A 17,589-nucleotide genomic window follows, 5' to 3' on the forward strand; every position below is an offset into this window, starting at 1 on the left:
TACCTCAAAATTCTAAGTCGAAATCCCCTCTTTGAGAGCTTCCCAATCGCCCAATTGTGTAATGAATGGGGGAAAAATGCCTAACTCCTATATTAAATAAACCTAACTGCCTCCAACTTTTCCGCACGTACGGTCAGTGGGCCGCATCTGTGCCCTCGCTTCTGCGGACAAGTGTCCGCTTCTGCAGAAATGGGCTGGGTTGGCTGGGGTCGCACCTGCGGTCAGAGGACTGAATCTGCGGTTTCACTTCTACGGAAGGAGGGTTGCACCTACGAAGCTTGTCCTGTCCCTATTGGACTGTTTCTCCGTAGCTTGGCTCGCACCTACGGCTGACCAACCGCAGGTGCGGTTGTGACAGATCTGGTGTATTCAGTTGTGGTTCCAAATTCTCAACTTGGTTGGAGCCTCATCCGATTGGCACTCGGGGCCCTTGGGGCCCCGCTCGAACATACCAATAAGTTTGGAATCATAAAACAGACTTGCTCGAATTCTCGGAACACCCCAAACAACATTAAAAATAAGAATCACACCCTAAAACCAATTGAATCAAACTTAAGAACTTCAAGTTCCTCAATTTACTTCCAATGCGCCGAAACATACTTATACTAATTGGAATGATGCCAAATTTTGCGTTCAAGACCTAAATGACATTACGGAACTATGCCTAGTCTCGAAATTGCGTTTGGACCTCGATATCACCAAAACCCGCTCCAAACCAAATTTAAAGAACTTTCAAAACCTTTAAGAATCAACTTTTACTATTAGGTGCAAAAATGCTCTTCATCCGAAACCCGATCCGAACACACGTCCAAGTTCAAAATCATCATACGAACCTATTGGAACTGTCAAATCCCGATTCTAAGGTCGTTTACTCAAAATGTTGACCAAAGTCAAACTTGGCCTTTTAAGCCAACCTTAAGAAACCAAGTGTTCCAATTTCAACCCAAACTCTTCTAAATCCCGAACTAACCATCCCCGCAAGTCATAAATTAGTAAAACCAAGTACAGGGAGTCTCATTTAGGGGAACAGGGTTCTAGAAAGCAAAATGACCGTTCTGGTCATTACACCACCAAACCTTTACGTCGAAAATCCTCTTGGACCTCAACTGGCGATCCTATCTAGCAAAAATGGAAACTAGCTCATCCTCATAACCCAAGCTCTCATCTAGCTGAATAGTGCTGAAGTCTAACATATGTGACAAGTCGGCATGATACTTCTGGAGTATAGACACATGAAAAACCGGATGAACTCCTGATAGGCTAAGAGGTAAAGCAAGCTCATAAGCAACCTCCCCAACTCGCCTCAACACCTTAAATGGGCCTATAAACTTAGGGCTTAGTTTGCCCTTCTTCCCGAATCTCATAATACCCTTCATTGGCAAGACTTTCAAGAGAACCTTCTTGCCGACCATAAATGATACATCACACGCCTACTAATCCGCGTAACTCTTCTGCATGGACTGTGCAGTGCAAAGTTGCTCCTGGATCAACTTTACCTTTTCCAAAGCATCCTTTACCAAATTAGTACCATATAACTTAGCCTCGCCGAGCTCAAACCACCTAATGGAAGAACGACATCGCCGACCATATAAAGCCTCAAATGGAACCATCTCGATGCTGGATTTATAACTGTTGTTGTAAGCAAACTCGGTCAAGGGTAGAATCAATCCCACTACCCTCCAAAGCCAATCACACATGCTCTGAGCATGTCCTCCAAGATATGAACTGTCCGCTCCGACTGCCTGTCGGTCTATGGATGAAATGTTGTACTGAGCTCTACACGGGTCCCCAAATCACTATGTACGGCTCTTCATAAATATAAACTAAACTGAGGCCTCTATCTAATATGATGGAAACAGGCACACCATGTAACAAACTATCTCCTGAATATAAATCTGGGCCAACCTCTCTGAAGTATATGTAGTCACAATCGGAATGAAGTGTGCCGACTTGGTCAACCTGTCGACAATGACCCAAACCACATCAAACTTCCGCAATGTTCGCGACAACCCAACTACAAAGTCTATAGTGATGCACTCCCATTTCCACTCAGGTATAGTCATCTGCTGGAGTAAGCCACCCGGCTTCAGGTGCTCATACTTAACCTGCTGGCAATTTAGGCACCTAACATACTCAACTATGTCTTTCTTCATCTGCCACCACTAATAATATTGCCTCAGGTAACAATACATCTTCGTAGCACCTAGATGAATGGAATACCGAGAACTGTATGCCTACTCAAGAATCCTCCTCAATCCATCAACATTAGGAACATATAGACGACCCTGAAGTTGCAAAACACCATCCTCGTCCAAAGAAACCTCCTTGGCACCACCCTGTAGTACCGTCTCTCTAAGGACTACCAAATGCGGATCATCAAACTGTCGAGCCCTGATCTGCTCCAATAGTGAAGACTGGGTAACAACCCATGCAAAAACTTGGTTGGGCTCTGAAATGTCCAACCTCCAAAGCTAGTGGCCTCTCTTCTGCTGAAATGAATGCCAAACTACCCATACTTTTTGCCTTCTTGCTTAAGGCATGCACGGCCACATTTGCCTTGTCCGAATGATAAGAAATGGTGATGTCATAATACTTTAGTAACTCAAACCATCTACACTGCCTCAAATTGATATCCCTTTGCATGAACAAATTCTATAAGCTGTGATGATCAATGTAAACCTCACATGACACCCCATACAGATAATGCCTCCAGATCTTAAGAGCATGAACAATCGCGGCTAACTCTAGGTCGTGCATAGGGTAATTCTTCTCATGAATCTTCAGCTGACACGAAGCATAGTTAATAACTCGCCCCTCCTTCACAAATACACAACCCAAGCAACCACGTGAAGCATTGCAATACATCGTATACATCCCCGAACCGGAAGGCAACACTAGAATCGGTGTTGTAGTCAAAGCTGTCTTGAGCTTCTAAAAGCTTGCCTCACAATCATCGGACCAACAAAACGGGGCACCCTTTTGGGTCAATCTAGTCAGAGGTGTTGCTATGGATGAAAATCCCTGCACAAACCAGCAATAATAACCTGCTAATAGCAGGAAACTCCTAATCTCAGTCACCAAAGTGGGACGAGTCCAACTCTAAACTGCCTCAATCTTCTTGGCATCCACCTTAATTCCCTCACCTGATACAACATGTCCCAAGAATGCCACAGACTCTAGCCAAAACTCACACTTGAAGAACTTAGCATACAACTTCTATTCTCACAATGTCTGAAGCACCACTCTCAAATGTTTCTCGTGCTCCCCTAAGATACGTGAGTAAATCAAGATGTCATCAATGAAGACGACAACAAAGGAATCAATATAAGGCCTGAACACCCGATTCATCAAATCCATAAATGCCGCTGGGGCATTAGTCAAGCCGAAAGACATCACTAGGAACTCATAATGGCCATATCTAGTACGGAAAGTAGTCTTCGGAACATCTGAGTCTTGAATCTTCAACTGATGGTACCCCGATCTCAAGTAAATCTTAGAAAATACCCTAGAACCCTACAATTATTCAAACAAATCATCAATGCGCAGCAACGGGTACTTGTTCTTGATGGTAACTTTGTTCAACTAGCGGTGATCAATGCACATCCTCATAGTCCCATATTTCTTCTTCACAAATAACACTAGTGCACCCTAAGGCGATACACTTGGTCTGACAAACCTTTTTGCTAGCAACTTCTCAAGCTGCTCCTTGAACTCCTTCAAGTCTTTCGGAACCATACGGTACAGCGGGATAGATATAGGCTGGGTACCTGGAGCTAAATCAATACAGAAATCAATATCATGATCTGGTGGCATGCCTGGAAGGTTAGAAGGAAACACATCGGCAAATTCCCGGACAACTAGCACTGAATCAATCGTCGGAGACTCTGTGGTAGTGTCCCAAACATAAGCTAGATAAGCCAACAACCCTTCTTGACCATATGTCGAGCCTTTAGAAAAGAGATGACCCGACTCGTTGTACTAACAGAGGAACTTGCACTCCAATCTCAGAAACTCTGGCATGGAAATTGAGGATGGCGTGATCTGGGTATTGAGGATGGCGGGATATGGGGATAACCAGTCCATGCCTAGGATGACCTCAAAGTCGATCATATCAAACAACAGAAGGTCCACTATAGTATCGTAACCACAGAATGTGACCACACAGGACCGATAGATCCGATCCACAACTACAGAATAGCCCACAAGAGTGGACACAAAATAGGAGTACCCAAGAACTCACGAGGAATATCCAGGAAATGAGCAAACAAAGATGATACATATGAATAGGTAGACCCTGGAACAAATAATACTGAAGCATCCCTACCGTAGATGGAAATGATACCTGCGGACATGGAATCTGAGGCCAATGCATCTGGTCTGGCCTGAAAAGCATAGAATCTCACTGGAGCACCGGCTTGCTGACCTCCACCTAACTGAGCAATAGCTGGTTGTCCTCCCCCTACCTGGCCTCCACCTCTAGGATGGCTCCTACCAGCTTGCCCTTCGCCTTTGGGCAGCTGGACAGCTGGTGCTATAATCATAGGTTGCTGGCCTTGCTGCATTACCTTGCCCCAAAACCTGGGGAAGAACCTCCTCATGTGACTGAGATATCTACACTAGAAACAACCCCTCGGTGCGGTGATCTGCTACCATGAAGTCTGACCCTGATGGCCTGAAGACCCACTGGAAGAAACCTGAATCGCTAGTGGGCGGTATGAACTCTCCCGCATGGCACTAAAATAGGAGCTGGAAGAACCCTGGTGGCCTGAGTACCCATTACATGAACTCTGGATGGATGGTAGGCGGTAAGAACACTCTGGTATGGCACTGAAATAGGGTCGCCTTGGAGCATTCCGAGGAGGTGGTGGTGCTGAATATGCCTGCTAGGCAGACCCCTCCCAAACTAACCTCTGCCCCTAGGTGGGGCACCTCTAAACTCTCAAGAGAAACGGGTCATCTTCTCCTACTGCATCTGCTCTCTACCTCCCTGACGGTAGCCCTCAATTCTTTGAGCAATCTCCACTACCAGGTGATAATAAGTCCCCATCTCAACCTCCCGGGTCATATTAGCCATAATACCGGAGTGCAACCCCATAACAAACCTCCACACTTTCTCTAAGTCAATAGAAAGTATCATAAGTGCATGACGAGACAACTCAGAAAACCTCGCCTCATAGTCGGTCACTGACATCTGACCCTTCTCGTGCTGCTCAAACAGATACTGAAACTCTTCCCTCTTAGAGGGTAGAATATACCTATCCAAGAAAAGCTGTGTGAACTAGCCCCAAGCCAAGGGAGGACAACCCGCTGGTCTGCCAAGAAGATAAGACTGCCACCATCTACGGGCCCTACCCTCCAACTGGAAAGTAGTAAAATCCACTCCATGAGACTCCAATATCCTTATGTTGTGCAGTCTGTCCCTATACCGATAAATAAAGTCTTGGGGATCCTCATGTCTCTCACTTCCGAAGATATGAGGGTGTAGCTTAGTCCATCTGTCCAACAACTTTTGCGGCTCGCCATCCGTAGCTGGATTAGGCTCAGGTACAACCACTATAACTGGCTGGGCCCCGTCCGCGGGTAGTGTACCCAGAGTCTGATACACTGCAGCTGCATGCCCAGGAGCCTGAGCAGTAGGGGTCTGTGCTCCCCCTCCCGCTTGGGATATGGCTGGGTCTGCTGGAAATAAACCAGCCTGGGTTATAGAATCCATGAACCGCAACATACGGCCCATGACCTCCTAAAATCCTGGTGCTGTCATGAAATCTATCGGGGTAGGCTCTGCTGCGGGCACCTTGCCATGTTTCTCAATAATGGGATCCGTTGGTGGTGCAACTAGGGCAACTTTGGGACGTCCTCGTCCCCTACCTCGGGCTAGTTCCCTCCCTTGGCCTCTCCTCGGCCTCTTGCAATTGGGGGAGTAGCTCCTGCCGGGTCTGGAATGTCTGTTGCGCGTGTTCTCACCATCTGTGAGAGAATAAGATAGAGAATTTAGTGTACCATCAACTGCATTATATAAGATGAATAAAGAGTAGATTCCTAACACCCCATAGCCTCTCGAAGATAAGTATAGATGTCTTCGTACCGATCCGCAAGACTCTATTAGGTTTGTCCATGACTTATGAGACCTATGTAAACCTAGTGATCTGATATCACATTGTCACGACCCGATTCCATTATAGGTCGTGATGGCATCCAACACTGCCGTTAGGCAAGACAACACTGATCAACTAGTGGTGTCCCATTTAAATAAATTATTAAGTAGTAATATTTCCTTATTTGTTAAAAGATTTAGAAATTTGCAAGTGTAACATAAATAAACGGAAGCAATAAGTACAAATCGAAATCATGTAAGCAAACCCAAAATAATAAGTCTACTAGTGTGTGTGCCAAGACCTGGTGTCACAATTGTGTGGGAATCTATTAGAAGATACAAAAGAATACTAGCCTATTGTCTGAAACAAAATAGATAGAAAAGTAAAACATAAGGGAGACTCCAGCTGCTGCAGAACGACTCGAAAAACAGCTCACCGTGAAGTCTCAAGGTGGGGATCAACTATGCGTGCCGGACGGGTAACTAGATGCACCTGCCTCAGATCATGTACAATTAAGTACAGAAGTGTAGTATGAGTACATAAACAACATATACCCAGTAAGTATCCAGTCTAACCTCGATGAAGTTGTGACGAGGGGTCGACTTTGACACTTACTATGGGCTAACAATAATATAATTGAAGTGTTATACTAAGTATGGATTTCATGAATAATATTGAAAGTTCATTAACAGAAAATGATAAATTCTTCTTTCACAAATATAATTTCAAATTCATTTATATCATTTAACAGCTTACATTTCAAGACATTTAAGTAGTATCAATCATGGAGAATTCCAAATAATTATCATGCGCAAATTATGCCAAGGTCGTACGGTCTGATCCAATAATATATATAAATTGTGCACTGTCGGAGGCTCGAACGGTATGAACCATAGATGTATCAATTTACTACCGAAGCGTTCGGCTCAATCCACAAATAGAAATTATTTTCAAAGAAAACAAAATTTCACATTTACATTCAAGTATTCCATTAAATCTTCATGTAAGTGAATTTAACTTTTTATACTTCTTTTATGAAATTTTCGACTTGACTGAAGTAAGTAAATTAGCAAGTAAGGGTGCAAACATTTCAAATAAAGCATGATATGGGTCCTAAACTACCCGGACAATAGCATATTTGTAGCTACGGGCGGACTCTCCTCACTTCGTACGTACGTAGCCCCCACAAATAGGTATACACATTTATTTGATTCACCTATGGGATTAATTCCCTTTTACAGGGCTAGAAAGGAGACTTACCTCGTCTCAAGACCTACTTCCAAATTCATGAATGCGCTCAAACCCTCAAATCGGATCCGAACAAATCCAAAACTATTCAAATAGTGTAAAATAATCAATATGTGTTCAAAAGTTTATATTCTAACTATCTAAGTGATTACCCATCACAAAATGCAAGGTTCCTAAAATTTACCCCCGGGCCAACGTGCTCGGATTCTAGAAATGTTCGAAGAAATTTGTTACCCATACCCTAAGGAACATAATTATATGATTTTTACTAAGTTCCATAATAATTTTCGTGGTAAAATCCCTTTTTTATTAAACTCTAGGTTTTTCATCTAAACCCATGATTTCTACCAATTTTCATGTTAAAATCTTCCCAAAATCTATGTATTAAACTCACATTAGATAGAGATTACTTACCTCACAAAGCTAAATCCCCTCCTTAAAAGCTCTCCAATCGCCCAAGTATGGAAGAAAATGTGATAGAAATTAGCCTAAGCCCATATTAAATGAGGCTCACTGCCTCAGCTATTTCCGCACATGCAGTCAAAGGGCCGCACCTACACCCTCGCTTCTGCGGACATGAGTCCGCTTCTGTGGAAATAGCCTGGGTCGGCTGGCGTCGCACCTGCGGATGGGTATCCGTTTTTGCGCAGGATGGGCTGCATCTCCGGAAAATGGGCTGCCCTTCCTCGACCGCTTCTGCGAGTCTTGGCTTGCACCTGCGAGCTCGCACCTACGACTGGCCAAGGGCAAGTGCGGTTATGACAGATTTGGGGAGCTTCATCTCCTGCTCCAAGTTTCGAACTTGGTCCGACCCTCGTCTGATTGACACTTGAGGCCCCCGGGGCCCCGCCCGAACATACCAACACGTTTGGAATCATAAAACGGACTCTTCTGAACTCTCGTAATGCTCGAAACAAAATTAAAACTAAAAATCACACCCTAAAACAAATTGAATCAAACTTAAGAACTTCAAGTTCTTCAATTTACTTCCAATGCGCCGAAACGTACTTATACTACTAGGACTGACACCAAATGTTGTGTGCAAGTCTTAAATGACATTACAGAACTATTCCCGATCTCCAAATCCCATTTGGAGATATCACCAAAACTCGCTCCAAACCAAATTTAAAGAACTTCTAAAATCTTCAAGAACCAACTTTCGCTATTAGGCGCCAAAATACTCCCGGGGTCGTCCAAAACCCGATCCGAACATATGTCCAAGTCCAAAATCATCATACGAACCTACTGGAATCGTCAAATATCGATTTCGAGGTCGTTTACTCAAAATATTGACCAAAGTCAAACTTGGCCTTTTAAGCCAACCTTAAGGAACCAAGTGTTCCGATTTCAACCCAAACTCTTCCAAATCCCGAACTAAACTTCCCCGCAAGTTATAAATCAATAAAAGAAAGTACGGGAAGTCTCATTTAGGGGAATAAAATTCTACAAAGCAAAATAACCAGTCGGGTCGTTACATTAACACTCAATACAGTTTTCTTGATTTCAATCTTAGCAGTAGGAGGAAACTTGGTTTGAGGTATTGCGGACACATGTGGAATTGGACTCTCTGCATTTGAGGGATCAATTAGGTGTTGTTTGCGCTTTTTGTGAGGCGATGATGAAAATGGACAAACGCTTGCATCATATTTCTTCTTAGGCTGAAGAGACATGTAGGACCAAAGTCATCAGAATCATCTTCATTGTTGTCTGAATGAATAGGACTTTTGTCTACATCAACGCCATCAGGAGGAACCTGAATAACAGCAAACTCTCTTGCATTTGGTTGAATGTTGCCATATTTCATCTGAAAATATAAATACATTCAATATAAAATGACACTTGCTGTATGATTACCAATGTAATATGTTTTATATATATGGGAAATTTTCTATATACATATATTCAGTTGTATTGTATACAAAATTAATAACATTGAATTAAATATGTAGCTGTAAATTGTATTATGTATTCTACTGTATTCCAATTAATTTGAAAAATAATGACATTGATGTATGATGTATGCAACTATATTTAATTTTTAATTTTAACAATGTATTATGTATTCTACTGTATTTGAGCTAATTATGAAAACAAGGGCATTGACGTATGATGTATTGAATTGTATTTCATTTTTAATTTCAATACAGTTTTTACTAACAAAAGTATATGTTGACTAAAATATCAGTCAATTAAATAATAGTAAATTACCATGTTTCCCTAGTCGTTGAACATGTCATTCATCAAGTAAGCATAAGTTGGCTGGTTGACGGTGGATTTACAATTGAGTATTCTGGAAATCCGGTTCGGAGTGTAATTTTGGGGTCAACCTTTGAACATCACTCGTAAAACCATACTTGCATAGCGAGAGGCATCCCAGCTATCTTGTAGTACTTCTTCTGAGAATCTATCTTCTTGCTAATAAATCTAATAAGGGCCTGGAATGCATCCTTATCCCATGGATAATCAGAATATCTCCCGCTCTCGACCAAGTCAAAATGTAGTCTTGGGATGGTTATGCAGTTCTTCTCGGTGGATAATATGAAAGTATGTATGAAATACAGCACAACTATTTTAATGGCATCCCCATCGTTTTCATAACCCCAATTCTTGTCATAAAAGCATTTAAACAAATCCTTTTTCTTGACATTCTTTGCACCGCCAAAGTGTGTATCCACAATCCTGTTAGGCATCTTTGTGTTAAACTGAACATCTTCAGCGTCACCAACATAACTGAGACGAGTAACTATTGCAAACTCCCTGATTGAAAAGCATAATATTGTACCATTCACATATATTGAAAATCACTACAAAAAAAACAACGTTTAGCGACGGCCATATTTCGTCGCTAAATCAATATTTTCCGTCGCTACAGTTGTTTAGCGACGGATTCAAGTTTGTCCCTAAAATGCTCTTAGCTAAGCTCATAGTGACGAAAAAAACCAAACCGTCGCAGAATTGGTGACGGATTAGCGACGGAATATATCTGTAGCAAAGTTTTGCGAGGGAAATAAGCGTCGCTGTATTGCTTGTTTATGTCACAATTTTGACGCCTTTCGTCGCTGCAATACATAACAAAATTCTTCGTTTGTTCCTATAGCAATGAAATCGTCCGTCGCTAGACGTGTTATAGCTAATTCTCCCGGCATTTTGCAACAAAAATCTTTCGTAGCCAATTCGTCGCAAGATTTAATTTTACGCGATAATTGTAGCTACGAAAAGCATCCGTCGCTAATTTATTTTTAATATATTGTTGTTTTAAAAAATTCTTTTTATTTATTATTTTAAATGTAATTTGTTCAAGCATATTATATAAAAGCTATTAATTAAATACATTTAATAAAAAGTCATTGATATTAATATAAATTAACAATATATTTAACAAGGTCCAAAATATATAGCATAATGCATATAATCGTATCATTAAGTACAAAAATTCATAAGGACCAACAATAAAGTCCAAATAAAGTAGGCTAACTATGTGAGGCTAGAGAGTTACGGTCATCATCAGAACCCAATGGATGAACCTCATCAATGTTAGCAGCAGTAGAGGATGTAGGAACTGTAGGTGCCACATTAGTATTTGGCTGATGCGAGGGTAAGGAAACTAATTCGCGTACCCGCTCAATGATTACAGGAACTATATGATCTGTTAGTGCAGGAATCAATCGCATCACTAACTCATCCAGATTCCCTATCGGTGTTGATTGAGCATTTGGAGGTGTTGCTGACGATGTAGCATCAGATCCAAAAGAGCCATGAAGATCTGGCCCGTAGTAGCATTTTGTTTGAGATCCAAGACCATATACTCTTCTTTTCTTTTCTCCTCCCGCGGCTTGATAAAATGCTTTACACTGATTAATATCAGATTGAGTTTGTGTTTGTTGTTGTAATATCTCCTGATATTTTTCCTATAGAAAAGTAAATAATTAGTGAAATAAAAAACTAAATAATATTGAGCATTCAATTTACCAAATGAAAAAATATATATGAAAGTAAAGTCAATAAAATTATTTAAAAAGTTATCTTACATGTACGATTCGAGATTTCTCAGCAACAAAAGATGTTCCATCATTACCATGTGTATGGACGTGCAAATTCAACTCACTTGGTGTTGGATCTCGACCATTTTTAACAGCCTATATAAAAGTTATTCAATTAAGCAGCTTCTCAATAATTGTGCCAGAATTTTCACTCTGGTGCATTCTCTCTAAGTAAGAGATGTATCACAAGACCATGTATCACAAGACCTATGTCAGGTTGTGCTATTACAAAATACTATTGCTCAATACAGCAGCATGAATAAATTCAATGCACCTACTTTTATGAAAGATCAACAGTGATGTTATACTTCAACCACGTCTCATTTCATAAGAAACCTCAATCCCGAGCAGCCAACTTACTTGTATCCAACAAAAACAAATAAAGAGATAGAAATGTGCAATGACATGGAGAATATTAGAATAATAAACATTAGAGAAAGAATCTTCACACAAAGTTTACAGATAAAACCAAAATATCTTCTCTTTTTAGTTCAATCCTTCATTGCAAAATTGAGGACACTTATATAAACTAACAGAGGTAAGTGCATTTTTATGCCTCATATACATAGTATAAGATTGGAATTTAAAGGCATAAAAGTACACAAAGAAAACTAATTTATGAGACAAATAAACAGTCCCAGGCTAAACAACTGAAATGGCTAAGATTTAAGACCACAAAAAGATTGTCTTTTTATTTTTCTTTTAGAAGAAAATTTGCAACAGAACCCATGAAAACTACACTATACTGGAGCTTAATGTTTATTATACATGTAAAGTTTTTTCTTTTTTTGCTTTTGACCAACACACCATTAAGGAACTGTATGGAAACAAAACACATAAACAGAATCTCAAGAACCCCATTTTGACAAGGAGATCTCTCACACACACGCTCTCAAATACACACACACACATATAGAGAGAGAGAGAGAGTCGAATGACTTACAAGAAGGGAAGAGACCAACATAACTCCATTGAGAAAAAACAACTTATTTTTATCAGAAGCAAAGGCAGACAAGAATTCCAAGAAGGTGAAAGAATAAAACAAGAAAGAACGGGACATGTTTTTACTGATCCTAGAGAGATCAAATATGTAACTGCATAATAACATATCAAGAAAACAAGAAGTATAATAAAGGATGATACTCTTAAATCTGACAAGTGAAGGAATGGGAAGTATGTTTACCAATTAATGAACAAGCCGAGATAAAAAATTACTAAAAGATCATTAGACTCCATACTTAAAAAAAACTCATGTGACTGACTGCAAAAAGCACAAGTCCTATCCACTTACAAGTCTCTTGCGATGCTCCCCAACATTGATAGAGCCACCTGTGTGAGTCCCAGTGGCAACTCCGCTCCCAGCACAATTTTTTTGAATTTATTTCTGACTTTTCAACACACTTAGGATCTTTCCAAAGTCTCAACCAACTTTCCCACACATTATTTGGAATAGTGCCCAGTTGCACTCCATTTGATTTTAGTTTGCTAACAAAATCACTGTATCTTTTTGCTGCCCTACGCTCCCATTGGATCCGCACCGCACTATCAATTGAAGAATCCCAGTAGAATACCTTCTGAAATAATTTTATAAAGTAATAACATTAATAAGTTACATATAAAAGTTAATATACTTTCTAAATCCAATTGTGATGGATTATACCTTGAATTCTCCAAAATAAAAGTTTTTTATCTCATTTGAGACGCTTTTCTAGTTGACTCCATTAGGATCAAGTTCATGCTTGAAAGACTTAGTTATACACTCGGAGCATTCAAATGAAGGCTCTAACCTGAACAAATTAGAAGACATTATTTAAAAGCATACCATATATCAATAAAAATATACCAAAAGTAATAGTACAAGAATGGACTAACCCTGCAGGAGAAATAGTAAGAAGCGTCCGCGGCCCGCGGGTACTGCTACACTCAGTTTCGCCTATTATGTTGCTTTGAGAAGATGTACCCTCGCCTATTGTGTTGCTCTGATTAGGGGTATTTGGAGATGGTTCCAAATTAATAGTTGGGGTACTACCATGGCCTGATGTTTGAATAGGTGGCGTACTACTAGGACCTAATGTTTGAACTTGATTGATGTGATCTGGTCCACCTGAGGAACTCGTACCACCTTATTGAGGAATGATTGTGGGAATGGGAATAGTAGGCATATTTTCACGAGTAGCAAAATTACCCCTAACTGAAGATTTACCTACATGGCCTGTGCTACCTCGACCTCTACCTTGAGGCATATCTAAAAAATAAATAAATTTGCCTACAGAACCAAATCTTTCATTAACAGATTAACAAACAAGAGAGCTTTGAGTTATCTTCATACCACATGGGACACAAAGAACATACCTTAAGTTCCTCTTGACCTTCCTTGTGCTTTATTTTATCATCCAACACTTTCCTCTACAAAAGAAAACATCTTTTTGATAAGTCACAAGAAAACCATGAAGAGTATTTCTTCGCTGAATGACCAAAGGGCTGAAAACCATCAGTACATAATCCTAACCTCACATTTCTTGGTTCAGCAGCAAAAAAGGGATGAGTTTTATTGAAGTGCTTCCAAGCCTCAGAGTCTGATGGATGACGCATGATGCCCTCCTCTTGTATGTGCTCATGATGCCATCTCATACCAGCGGTTGTAGCATGAGATGCATATAATCTCCGCAATCTAGGAATCAAAGGAAAATAATACATTTTTTTGTAAGGGATTAATTTCCTCTTACGAGAACCGACACGACGTTTGTACCTCTGGTGGCCACAAAACTTGCAAGATGTGAGGTCCTCATCTTCACCCCAATACAACATACATCCAGAATTACAACAATCAATCTTTTCAACTGGCAAACCCAAGCTACGCACTAGCTTCTTGGTCTCATATTAGTTATCAAGCATTGTGTTATCTTCTGGTAAAGCCTCTTTCAACAATTGCATCATTTGATTATAACCTCTTTGTGATAAAGTATTCTCCATTTTAATATTTAGCATCCTGGAAACTACTGCGAGTTGAGAGAGGGAAGAACCAGGGTATAATTTTGCGTCTGCGGCCTGTAGCAAATCATAAAACCTTTGGCACTCAAGATTTGGATCCTCCTCCACTGAAGGATTAGGCTCCTTCTCCGTTGAAGGATTAGGCTCCGCCTCCATTGAAGGTTCATAAGAATGAGATGACTCAGGTTCAGTATTATTATAAGACTGCCCATTCAAACCATGGTCAAAATTGGGTCCAGCTGCATCCAAGACCATTTGTCGATATGGATTCACATATCCCGATTCAAGTTGAGCGCCACCATGCAAATCACCACTAGAAGACATCTCACCGGTCATATTTTTTTCTCCTTGATACTTCCAAAGAAAATAGTTCTCAACAAATCCATACTGATAAAGGTGCAATTTAACAGTTTCAATATCCATGTATTTAATGTTGTGACATTTTTTACAAGGACATCTAACATTGTCACCACTCATGCGATTGCGTTGAGAACAAGCAAACTGGAGAAACGTGTTCACACCAGTTATGAAACTTGAATTAATACCCCCTCGGCCATCCAACCTTTTATACATCCAATCACGCTCTAGATTATCCATGTTCCTATTTAATATTAAGATAAACAAGACCTTAGAGTTCTTTATTTAATAAGACATCAGAATGCTTTCTAAAATAAATAACAAGTTGACATCAAAATAAGCTGAGAATTACTAACACTCCAATCTTGGAATGAAAACAAATCTTGGAATGCTCAGTTCCTTTCTTTGTCCAAAATAAGAAACTTAAAGACAAATGAAATGCTATATATTGAGGAACATAATCTGTATGAAAGGAAAATAATGAACAGAAAGGAAAATAATTTTTTCCTGATAATAAACCAGTAAAATTAGAATGAGAATAAAAGAAGATAGGAGTAGTAAGAGAAACAATTTCTTAGCGCCGCCAGTGTAATCATTCAGAAGATAATAAAGTTAAAAGTAGTATCTGTCGCACTTTGGTCCTGTAGTTTTAGCAATAAGTACTGTTGGGTTAATTGAATTTTGAAGCATATGGTGAATATTTGAATGGAGAATTGAAGAGAAATCATCTAAGTTTTTGTATTACTATTATTTGTAATCTGGAAGCAGACTCTTACTATTGTCTAATAAACTAGCTAAAAGAATGTTGGTCATGCTTTATCATTTTACTATCAGTATTCTTCTTCATTTAGTTAGAATTATTTCTTTCAAATTCACATAAACATAATCTTCTTAGTTCATTTGTCTAAAAAAAAATAAAATATTTACTTGTGGGGTTTAAATAATGGCCATTGATATGTTAATCTGAACCATTTTGGTATCCCTCTTTTACCTTCCATTTCTGAAATACTACAACAAACAAAAGGAAACAGAGTATAGAACTGAGTTCAATGGTGTTTATGTGCTAGTTATGATGATCTTTTTCCTTTTACTTTTGTGGTAATTGGAATATTAATGATTGTTACACTTATAAAAAAGGAGTTTATATGTGGTAACTAGTTTCGTTGAATGATTAAACAGTGATATTGTGGATCCAAAACGGAGCAACACCAAGTTTTGAAAATCCAATAGCACACTATCCAAAAGAACATAGCTAGTACCCGATACCCACCAACACCAAAACTACGGTAGCAATAACAAATTATATTGAATGAAAGCAAGAATAGAGAAAAAATCACCAAAACTGAACAAAATAAAGCGCACACCACAGATAACTTGGAACAAAAATTGAGAAATTTAAAAAACAAAACCCTCAATTACAGATGCATGGGATGCGCAACATTTACCAACCAAGTACGAAGAAGTCATTTAAGCAAATACTTAGATAATGATAACCATGGGCAGCCCCAAAAAAATACCACCGAGATCCATAAAAACCAACTTTGAAGGAGAAGGTAAAGTACATATATTTTTGATTAAAGGATAAATAAAAAGGTGCAACGAAATTGGTATCAAAGTGACGAGTAACTCACATCACTTAGAGCAGGTTGGGGGACTTGCTTTGATGATTTAAAAGAATCTAGCATTGGCCTTACAACTGCAGGAAGGAAAAGCCCTGAAAGTTGACAATACAAGAAATGTAAGACCAGCTAATTGACAGACAAAGTCAAAGCAAAATTCAAGCAGCGAAGACAAGGAAAGGTGCAATTCAAAGACAATATCAAACTTGCACTTCAAAGTATCTAATTAGTTTACCCATTCATCATCCCTATTGACCAAATTGATGAATATGTCAACAGGAATCAACCCATCACTAAGAATGTTAGATTCCAGTGCAACAAGGCCATATGTATTGGGATGATGTAAACTAAGATATTACGAAAAGAGATCCTAAGTGGTAAATTTTTCAATTGCAGATTAATTTTATGCATAACAAGTTAATGAATTTAAAGGCCAATTTGCTGAAACCCTAAACTTATATGGGAGAGGAATCTAAACAAGCCCAAGATTCAGATAAAAAAAATAAAAAATTGAGTGATACGGCGTGAGTAATATTCAGAACTCTACAAAGCTCCCATGTAAGGCTTGACCTAATAGCCTGTGCCACACAAGAAAATAATACACTAAGCACTACTGACACCAACAAGATCGAGGCTCCGAAATTGAAGAATTTCAGAGTTCCGCAATAAAAATCTTGCAATTTCAAAAGTTTTCTTCTATTTTTCAGACATTAACCCTAGATTCACGCCCAATTTTTTGTATTTGAAGTAACAAAACTCACATTATTGAAGAATATTGAGAGTGGGAGTTTGTCTGATAGAGAGGAAAGAAAGTGGGCGTGTTGCCCTAATTGTATTGAGTGTGGGAGTCTGATAGAGAGGAGTGGGCGTGTTTTCCTAATTTCATTTTTAGGACAAATATTTAGCAACGGAATTGGCGACGAATCGAATTTCTATCGCTTATAATAGCTAATGAAATTTTATTTTAATGGAACTAGATTTTTAGCAACGGAAATAGCGACGAACCTAATTTCTGTTGCTAATAATATCTAATATTTTAAGGAAACTAGCGACGGAATATTTCGTCGCAATCAACTGTGGAATGTCTTGATAAGTAAAATCACTGCAGCAACGGATTTTTTGACGTTACATCCGTCGCTAGGTTTTAGTAATTTTTGTCGCCTCACTTTCATCGCTAATTTTGTAGGTAAAATAAATGCGCTAATATTTAGCGCCAATTTTAGCGACGAATTTAAGTTT

General features: G+C 39.4%; 1 long non-coding RNA gene and 1 pseudogene across 1 annotated transcript; both read right to left on the minus strand.

Annotated features, from left to right (window-relative positions):
• Positions 1–10,675: 10,675 nt before the first annotated feature.
• LOC107802484 (uncharacterized) lies at positions 10,676–13,875 on the minus strand (annotated as a pseudogene).
• Positions 13,876–13,892: 17 nt separating this feature from the next.
• LOC107769752 (uncharacterized) lies at positions 13,893–17,256 on the minus strand. Its single transcript, XR_012709823.1, has 4 exons — positions 17,112–17,256; positions 16,363–16,445; positions 14,133–14,975; positions 13,893–14,054 (listed from the first exon to the last, which is right to left on the minus strand). It is a non-coding gene; the product is annotated as an uncharacterized LOC107769752 (long non-coding RNA).
• Positions 17,257–17,589: the final 333 nt, after the last annotated feature.

This window comes from Nicotiana tabacum, chromosome 5 (assembly GCF_000715075.1).
Source record: "Nicotiana tabacum cultivar K326 chromosome 5, ASM71507v2, whole genome shotgun sequence".
Classification (NCBI taxonomy): Eukaryota; Viridiplantae; Streptophyta; class Magnoliopsida; order Solanales; family Solanaceae; genus Nicotiana; species Nicotiana tabacum.